We start from the raw sequence: 8,600 nt of genomic DNA on the forward strand, positions 1-8,600 counted from the left end.
GCAAAATACTTGGTTCTTTAAAAGAAATTAAAAACATGTTTTTGAGAATCGTGTTCTTCAAAGAATACTATGTATATTAAGAAAAACAGGAAAATTATTAGAAACTTTTTGTAAGGAAATCTGGATTTTGCAATTAGGCTCCGCCCCTAGGTCTGCCAACCAATGAAAACTTCATTACTAAATTTAGATCGGGGCAGGTGTAGGTGGGGCTTAATCTTTAACTTTATTTATTTTTTTTAATATGCATAGTATTCTTTGACTAACAAAATACTCAAAAACATGTCTTACATGGTAATTTCTTGTAGAGAATTAATAATAATTTTGCAATTAAATTACGCCTGTTTGGCTTTCAACGATAAAAAAAATCATCACAATTGAGATAGGGTGGGTGGGCGGGGCATATATTTTGTCTTTTTTTTCTTAATATAGATAGTAATATTTCATTATACAAATTTTCCATTTTAAATGTAAGTTTTATGTTGTGAAAAGAAGTCTACACATATTAAAACAAACAGGCAAAATATAAGCCCGCCCACCCACCCTATCTCGATTGTGATGATTTTTTTTTCGCCGTGAAGCGAGGGGGCGGAGCATAACTGCAAAATACTTATTTCTTTAAACGAAATTGAAAACATGTTTTTGAGTTTAGGGTTGTTCAAAGAATACAATATATATTAAGAAAAATACCACCCCACCTTTATTGTGCTTATTTTTCTAATTCTTAGAACCTTAAAACACGTTTAAAATGGTAAATTTTGGTAAGTAAATCTGGATTGTGCAATTAGGCTCCGCCTCTAGGTCTGCCAACCAATGAACACTTCATTAGTATTTAGATCAGGGCAGGTATGGGTGGGGCTTAATCTTTGGTTTTAATTTTTTCTTAATATACACAGTATGTATTCTTTGAATAATACGATACTCAAAAACATGTCTTATATGGTAATTTTTTTAGAGAAATAATAAAAATTTTGCAATTATATTCCGCTCCTTTGGTTCTCGACAACTAAAGAAAAAATCATCACAATTGAGACAGGGCGGGGCTTATATTTTGTCTTTTTTCTAAGCATACGTAGCCGCCTTTTTAGAACAAGAAACTTAAAACATGTTTAAAATGGTAAATTCTTCTAGACAAATATGGATCTTGCTACTAAGCCCCGCCCCTCGATCTGACAACGAATGACAAATTTAGCATAATTGAGAATTGAGATCGGAGCGGGTATGGGTGGGGCTAATCTTTAGCTTCATTTTTTTATTAATATACATATATATATATATAGGATTCTTTGACCACGATACTCAAAAATATGTTTTTAATTTCTCGTAGAAAAATGAGGATTTTACAGTAAAACCTCGCCCTCTTGGCTCACGACGAATAAAAAAATCACCAGAATTGAGATAGGGCGGGTGGGTGGGGCTTATATTATGCCTTGTTTTTCTTAATATACATAGCCATCTTTTCACAAGAAGAAACTTAGGAGATATGGATAATTATGTGGCGAGGCCTAATTGCAAAATTAATATTTCCTTATACAAATTTTTCATTTCAAATATGTTCTAAGTTTCATGTTGTGAAAAGAAGTCTACATACATTAAAATAAAAAGACAAAATATAAGCCCACCCACCCACCCTATCTCGATTGTGATGATTTTTTTATTCGCCGTGAACCAAGTGGGCGGAGCTTAACTGCAAACTACTTATTTCTTTAAACGAAATTAAAAACATCTTTTCGAGTTGTTCAAAGAATACAATATATATTAAATAAATATACCACCCCATCTTTATTGTGCTTATTTTTCTAATTCTTAGAAATTTAAAACACGTTTAAAATGGTAAATTTTTCTAAGGAAATCTGGACTTTGCAATTAGGCTCCGCCTCTAGGTCTGCCAACGAATGAAAACTTCATTAGTATCTAGATCAGGGCAGGTATGGGTGGGGCTTAATCTTTGGTTTTAATTTTTTCTTGATGTACACAGTATGTATTCTTTGAATAACACGATACTCAAAAACATGTCTTATATGCTAATTTTTTGTAGAAAAATAATAAAGATTTTGCAATTATATTCCGCTCCTTTGGCTCTCGACAATTAAAGAAAAAAATCATCACAATTGAGATAGCGCGGGTGGGCGGGGCTTATATTTTGCCTTTTTTGTAAATATACGTAGTCGTCTTTTCAGAACAAGAAACTTAAAACATGTTTAAAATGGTAAATTCTTGTAGACAAATATAGATCTTGCTATTAAGCCCCGCCCCTCGATCTGACAACGAATGAAAAATTTATCATAATTGAGAATTGAAATCGGAACGGGTATGGGTGGGGCCTAATCTTTAACTTCATTTTTTTTTTTTTAATATACATACATATTTAGTATTTAATTTCTCGTAGAAAAATGAGGATTTTGCAGTAAAACCCCGCCCTCTTGGCTCACGACGAATAAAAAAATCACCAGAATTGAGATAGGGCGGGTGGGTGGGGCTTATATTATGCCTTGTTTTTCTTAATATACATAGCCATCTTTTCACAAGAAGAAACTTAGGAGATATGGATAATTATGTGGCGGGGCCTAATTGCAAAATTAATATTTCCTTATACAAATTTTTCATTTCAAATATGTTCTAAGTTTCATGTTGTGAAAAGAAGTCTACATATATTAAAACAAAAAGACGTAATATAAGCCCACCCACCCGCCCTATCTCGATTGTGATGATTTTTTTATTCGCCGTGAACCAAGTGGGCGGAGCTTAACTGCAAAATACTTATTTCTTTACACGAAATTGAAAACATGTTTTCGAGTTTTGGGTTGTTCAAAGAATACAATATATATTAAGAAAAATTCCACCCCATCTTTATTGTGCTTATTTTTCTAATTCTTAGAACCTTAAAATACGTTTAAAATGGTAAATTTTGGTAAGTAAATCTGGATTGTGCAATTAGGCTCCGCCTCTAGGTCTCCCATCAATGAACACTTCATTAGTATTTAGATCAGGGCAGGTATGGGTGGGGCTTAATCTTTGGTTTTATGTTTTTCTTAATATACACAGTATGTATTCTTTGAATAACACGGTACTCAAAAACATGTCTTATATGGTAATTTTTTTAGAGAAATAATAAAGATTTTGCAATTATATTCCGCTCTTTTGGCTGTCGACAACTAAAGAAAAAATCATCACAATTGAGGTGGGCAAGGCTTATATTTTGTCTTTTTTCTAAGTATACGTAGTCGTCTTTTCAGAACAAGAAACTTAAAACATGTTTAAAATGGTAATAAGATTCATATTTGTTTTCTAGACAAATATGGATCTTGGTACTAAGCCCCGCCCCTCGATCTGACAACGAATGAAAAATTTATCATAATTGAGAATTGAGATCGGAGCGGGTATGGGTGGGGCCTAATCTTTAGCTTAATTTTTTTCTTAATACACATATATAGTATTCTTTGACCACGATACTGAAAAATATGTTGTTATGTAAGGATTTTGCAGTAAAACCTCGTCCTCTTGGCTCACGACGAATAAAAAATATCACCAGAATTGAGATAGGGCGGGTGGGTGGGGTTTATATTATGCCTTTTTTTTTCTTAATATACATAGCCATCTTTTCACAAGAAGAAACTTAGGAGATATGGATAATTATATGGCGGGGCCTAATTGCAAAATTAATATTTCCTTATACAAATTTTCCATTTTAAACATGTTTTAAGTTTCATGTTGTGAAAAGAAGTCTACATATATTAAAACAAAAAGACAAAATATAAGCCCACCCACCCGCCCTATCTCAATTGTGATGATTTTTTTTATTCGCCGTTAACCAAGGCGGCGGAGTTTAACTGCAAAATACTTATTTCTTTAAAAGAAATTAAAAACATGTTTTTGAGTATCGTGTTCTTCAAAGAATACTATGTATATTAAGAAAAACAGGAAAAATATTAGAACCTTTTGTAAGGAAATATAGATTTTGCAATCAGGCTCCGCCCCTAGGTGTGCCAATGAATAAAAACTTCATTACTAAATTTAGATCGGGGCAGGTGTAGGTGGGGCTTAATCTTTAACTTTATTTATTTTTTTAATATGCATAGTATTCTTTGAATAACAGGATACTCAAAAACATGTTTTACATGGTAATTTCTTGTAGAGAAATAATAAGGATTTTGCAATTAAATTACGCCTGTTTGGCTTTCAACGATTAAAAAAAAATCATCACAATTGCGATAGGGTGGGTGGGCGGGGCATATATTTTGAACCTTAAAACACAGTTAAAATGGTACTTCTTGCAAGGAAGTATGGATTTGCAATTATGGGGCGGAGCCTAATTCCAAAATCGATATTTCCTAATACAAATTTTCCATTTTAAACATGTTTTAAGGTTCATGTTGTGAAATGAAGTCTACACATATTAAAACAAAAAGGCAAAATGTAGCCCCGCCCACCCGCCCTATCTCAATTGTGATGATTTTTTTATTCGCCGTTAACCAAGGGGGCGGAATTTTACTGCAAAATACTTATTTCTGTAAAAGAAATTAAAAACATGATTGTTTTTGAGTATCGTATATGAATACTATGTACGTTAAGAAAAAAAATATATAAGCCCCGCCCACCCCCCCTATCTCAATTGCGATTATTTTTTTTTATTCGCCGTGAACCAATACCCACTCATATGACTGCTCGTTTTGAATCATCTTTCTCATATCTGGCTCCCTATATTGTGAATCACTTAGATCAATTCCTTGATATGTCCAGCCAAGTCATTAAAAAGCAGCTAATTTTTGATATTTTACGAGGTACCGACTTAGGCATTTCTTTTAATAAATTTTAAATTTGTGTTCCTTTTTTATTGTGTTTGATGTATGATTTTATTTGTTTTATTCTTAGGTTAGTTAAGTTAATTATCAGTAGGTATACACTGTTAACTAACCGTTTGTACTGCTGTACTGTTGTGCAATAAACTTATCTATAAGGTGGCTGAGTTTAACTGCACAATACTTATTTCTTTACAAGAAATTAAAGACATGTTTCTGAGTATCGTGTTGTTCAAAGAATGCTATGTATATTAAGAAAAAAAGGCAAAATATTAGAAACGTAAAACACGTTTAAAATAGTAATTTTACTTTCTCGTGGAGAAATGAGGATTTTGCAGTTGAAGCCCCGCCCTCTTGGCTCACGACGAATAAAAAAAATCATCACAATTGAGAGAGGGCGGGTGGGTGGGGCTATATTTTGCCACTTTTGTTTAATATGTGCAGACTTATTTTGACAAGAAACTTAATGTTGGACCTAAAATAATCCAACTCTAACAACCCTTGACCTTGAACACTAGGTAATAGCAATCTGACGCTCAAGTGTTATTTATGTTTATACATCGAAAGAATGTCACGTAGAAATTAGTTTGATTTCAGTGAGTTTGTCTTCTCAAAGAATGTTCTGAATATTATAATTATTATATAAATTTTATCATTATTATAATAAAGACGTACGTATTCTTCACACTAATTTGACCAATAAAAAAATTGTGATGACGTCATCAAATTGTTGGTGGGGATGATTAGCCAAATTTTGGCTAGCATTTAACCATCTACGTAATATTTCTAACATACCTTGAAAATTTGACAACAGTCAGTCCAGCAGTTTCGGAGATTACGTGCCTAATAAAAATGGATACAGACAGACAGACGGAAACAGGAGACTACTTGTTTGGTACTGTAGAGCCAAGGAGGTCCAGTGGCGGCTCGTGAGCTTTTGAAATGGGGGCCACAATTTGATTGATGAATTAAATATGAAAATTGTCTGAGGGAAATAACTACAAAAATACATTCAATAAAAGTAAAAAAGTATTTGTCCACTTACCTTTTTGCCTTCGGTCAAAATTTTACATTGATGTTGCGATAACGAAACGTCTTGATTATTACACACAATTTAAGAACTTATAAAAGTACAAGTCACAATGCACACACAATAATAAAGTTTTTATTTTACATAGTCTTTGAGTCCATCACTAGAATGTATTTTTATTTATAATTAAAATCTGATCTCCTGTTGGTGCGATTTACAAAAATGTTTAACACTTTGTTGTCAAAATTTTCAATAGTTTGGGTTAATTTTTTTTCAACTGAGAGCATAGCGAGTGCGTTTAGTCTGTCTTGAGTCATAGTCGTACTCAGAAAGCACTTGATCCTCTCTAGGGTCGAAAAGCATCTCTCACGTTCGCAGGTGGTCATTGGTGTAGTACAAAGAATGTCTAAAAGTTTGTAAGTCTCAGACAAAGCCTCCCGTAAATTATTGCTGTCTATGAATTTTAAGAACAGCAAAACACCATTACACTGCAAGTCATCTCTGCCATAAATAATAGTCAACTCGGTCTTTAATTTTTCTTTATCGATAAAGGGATAGGCTTCAAGAGTGCTATCAAAAGTGTCTTCGGGGAAGTGAACCTCATATGCATTAATCAAATCTGGGAAAAATAATCTAGCAGCGGATAAATGCCCGGTGAAATTGTACCTGTCACTGATTTGGTTAAGAATCACATCACAATATTCCTTAAGAATAATTTTATTATTTTCCAATGTGACATCCATTTTGCGACGCTTTGGGGGTAAAGCTTCACCGTCGTCAGTCATTGGAATGTCATCACTTAGGGGGTCAATCTGATCACAGCCGTTACCCATTGCGATGTACTCACTTAAGGTGTCAATCTGATTTTCTCTAATATCTGCAATGTCATTTTGAAAATTTTGCAAACATTTTTGGACATATTCGCTGTCAACTCCTCGAACTTTCATTTCGTTGAAAAGCGCTTCCACAAGCGGCGCAATATAACGAATTCCTTCCAAGAAAAAATTAAAATCTTCACAATTCAAAACCCTCAATAAACCATTCGCTTCACTGATCGTTCTCGAATCGTTTTCTACAGTCACAATGTGTTCCAAGCACTCATAGATCACTTCTTTGTTTTCGTACAACGTATTGACAGTTCTGGTTTTAAAATTCCACCTAGGTGGAATTGCTCCTGGAAATCTCCTCTTCAACACGTCGTCCAACATTGACGTCCGTTTCGTCGATCTGGAAAAAAACGCAGCAAAAGATTGCACTTCCGCAAAAAATATTTTTAGTTTTTTGTAGCAAAAAGCCGCTTTTTCGAGCATTAAAGTGAACTGGTGAGCGTAAGAGTGGGTGAAATAGGCACCGGGGTATTTTTGTCTGATGATTGATTGAACTCCGCCATTTTTAGCACTCATAACTGAAGACCCATCGTAGGTTTGAGCAATGAGTTTGTTTGGTGGGATACCAATAGTGTCGAGTTCTGTTATTATAGCGTCGGCTATATCTTGCGCTGTGTGTCCTGGTGGTCTAATGAAGCCCCAAAAGCGCTCAAAAATTTCTCCCTTGAAAATATAGCGAAGAATTAGGACGAGTTGCTCCTGGTTGAACGAATTCGTGGTTTCGTCGGCCTCAATCGCCACGAAATTTGACTGTGCAATCTGTTCCGAAATTTCTTCTCGACAGACTTGTAACATAGCGTCTAGAAGCTCGTTTTGGATCGCCTTAGACGATCCTTTGAAAACGGTGGCTTCTTTTAGATGATCTGACAAAGCGGAGTCCAATTCGGCTGTAAAATCGATCAAACCTGGAAATATACCTGGGTTTTCTGATTCGGTGGTGTCGTTGTGTCGACGAAGTAGAGCCAGTTCGAACACCCCACAAAACTTGATACACATGATCAAGCGACGTAAAATGTGGCGATTTTTGTCCACCCGTGCGTTATGCGCACGGTAGTTGTTAATATATGCTGTGTCCAGTTGTGTCCGGATATCCCTATTACCCAGAAGGTTGTAATCCACTAACCGATCCAAATGACTCGCAGTTCTTGCGTGTTTTGTGGCTCTTTCCTTAAGGTGTCGTAAGTCATCCATGCCCGCAGTAACCCAAACCGGGGGTTGTAACTCATTACTGAGCAGACACACAAAACAGTACAATTTATTGGTTTTTTCGCTACCGCACATCCACGAATAGTGATCATAGGTGTTCCGCCTGTTAAAATATCTATTAAACTCTCGCCCTTTTCCTTGAACACTTTTTTTTATCACTAAGTCCGGAGTAGGTCTGCCTAAATTTTTCACTATAATTTTGTCGTCGTACGACAGAGGTCGATTTTCTATTATGTATTCAACTGAATTCATTTTTATTTAAAACGTAACAAGTTCACTGGAGCAGAATTGAAACAAACACCCGCAGTTGAACTACTGATAGCGGTCACTGCAACGAATGTGACCCGACACCAGCCCAATCCGGCGGGGAGAGGCGCGGTTTCCATGCCAACAGCGTAAACAAAACGTGACAGAGTCTCGATTTCGCCTCGGCTTTCATTGAAACCCAGCGATATCCAAGACACAACTTAGATGTGAGTTTTGATACATTTTATACGACTGCAGCGAGATGAAAAAGCAGTTTTGATAATTTTTAAATATTTTTTAGTCTAAAGGGTCAATTACACGTGCTTGTGTTCGGTCAGCACCGGATCGTGAACGCTCTTTACAGCACGTCAATAATGATTAGTATAATGAAATTACTATTACTCATTACTAATTTAAAATTATTGTGCATTGTGT

The 8,600-nt window shown here is 35.1% G+C and overlaps 1 protein-coding gene across 1 annotated transcript in view; it reads right to left on the minus strand.

Moving 5' to 3' along the window:
- Positions 1-8,364, minus strand: part of LOC135126100 (protein piccolo-like) — a 32,323-nt gene extending 23,959 nt beyond the window's left edge. The window contains exons 1-2 of the transcript XR_010280005.1: positions 5,842-8,364; positions 5,592-5,794 (exon numbers count right to left, since the gene is read on the minus strand). The gene's annotated coding sequence lies outside the window, so the exon portion shown is untranslated. The remainder of the gene's footprint in view (positions 1-5,591; positions 5,795-5,841) is intronic.
- Positions 8,365-8,600: the final 236 nt, after the last annotated feature.

Source organism: Zophobas morio, unplaced genomic scaffold (assembly GCF_036711695.1).
Source record: "Zophobas morio isolate AGI-343-1 ecotype UQ-CSIRO unplaced genomic scaffold, CSIRO_AGI_Zmor_V1 ptg000010l, whole genome shotgun sequence".
Lineage (NCBI taxonomy): Eukaryota > Metazoa > Arthropoda > Insecta > Coleoptera > Tenebrionidae > Zophobas > Zophobas morio.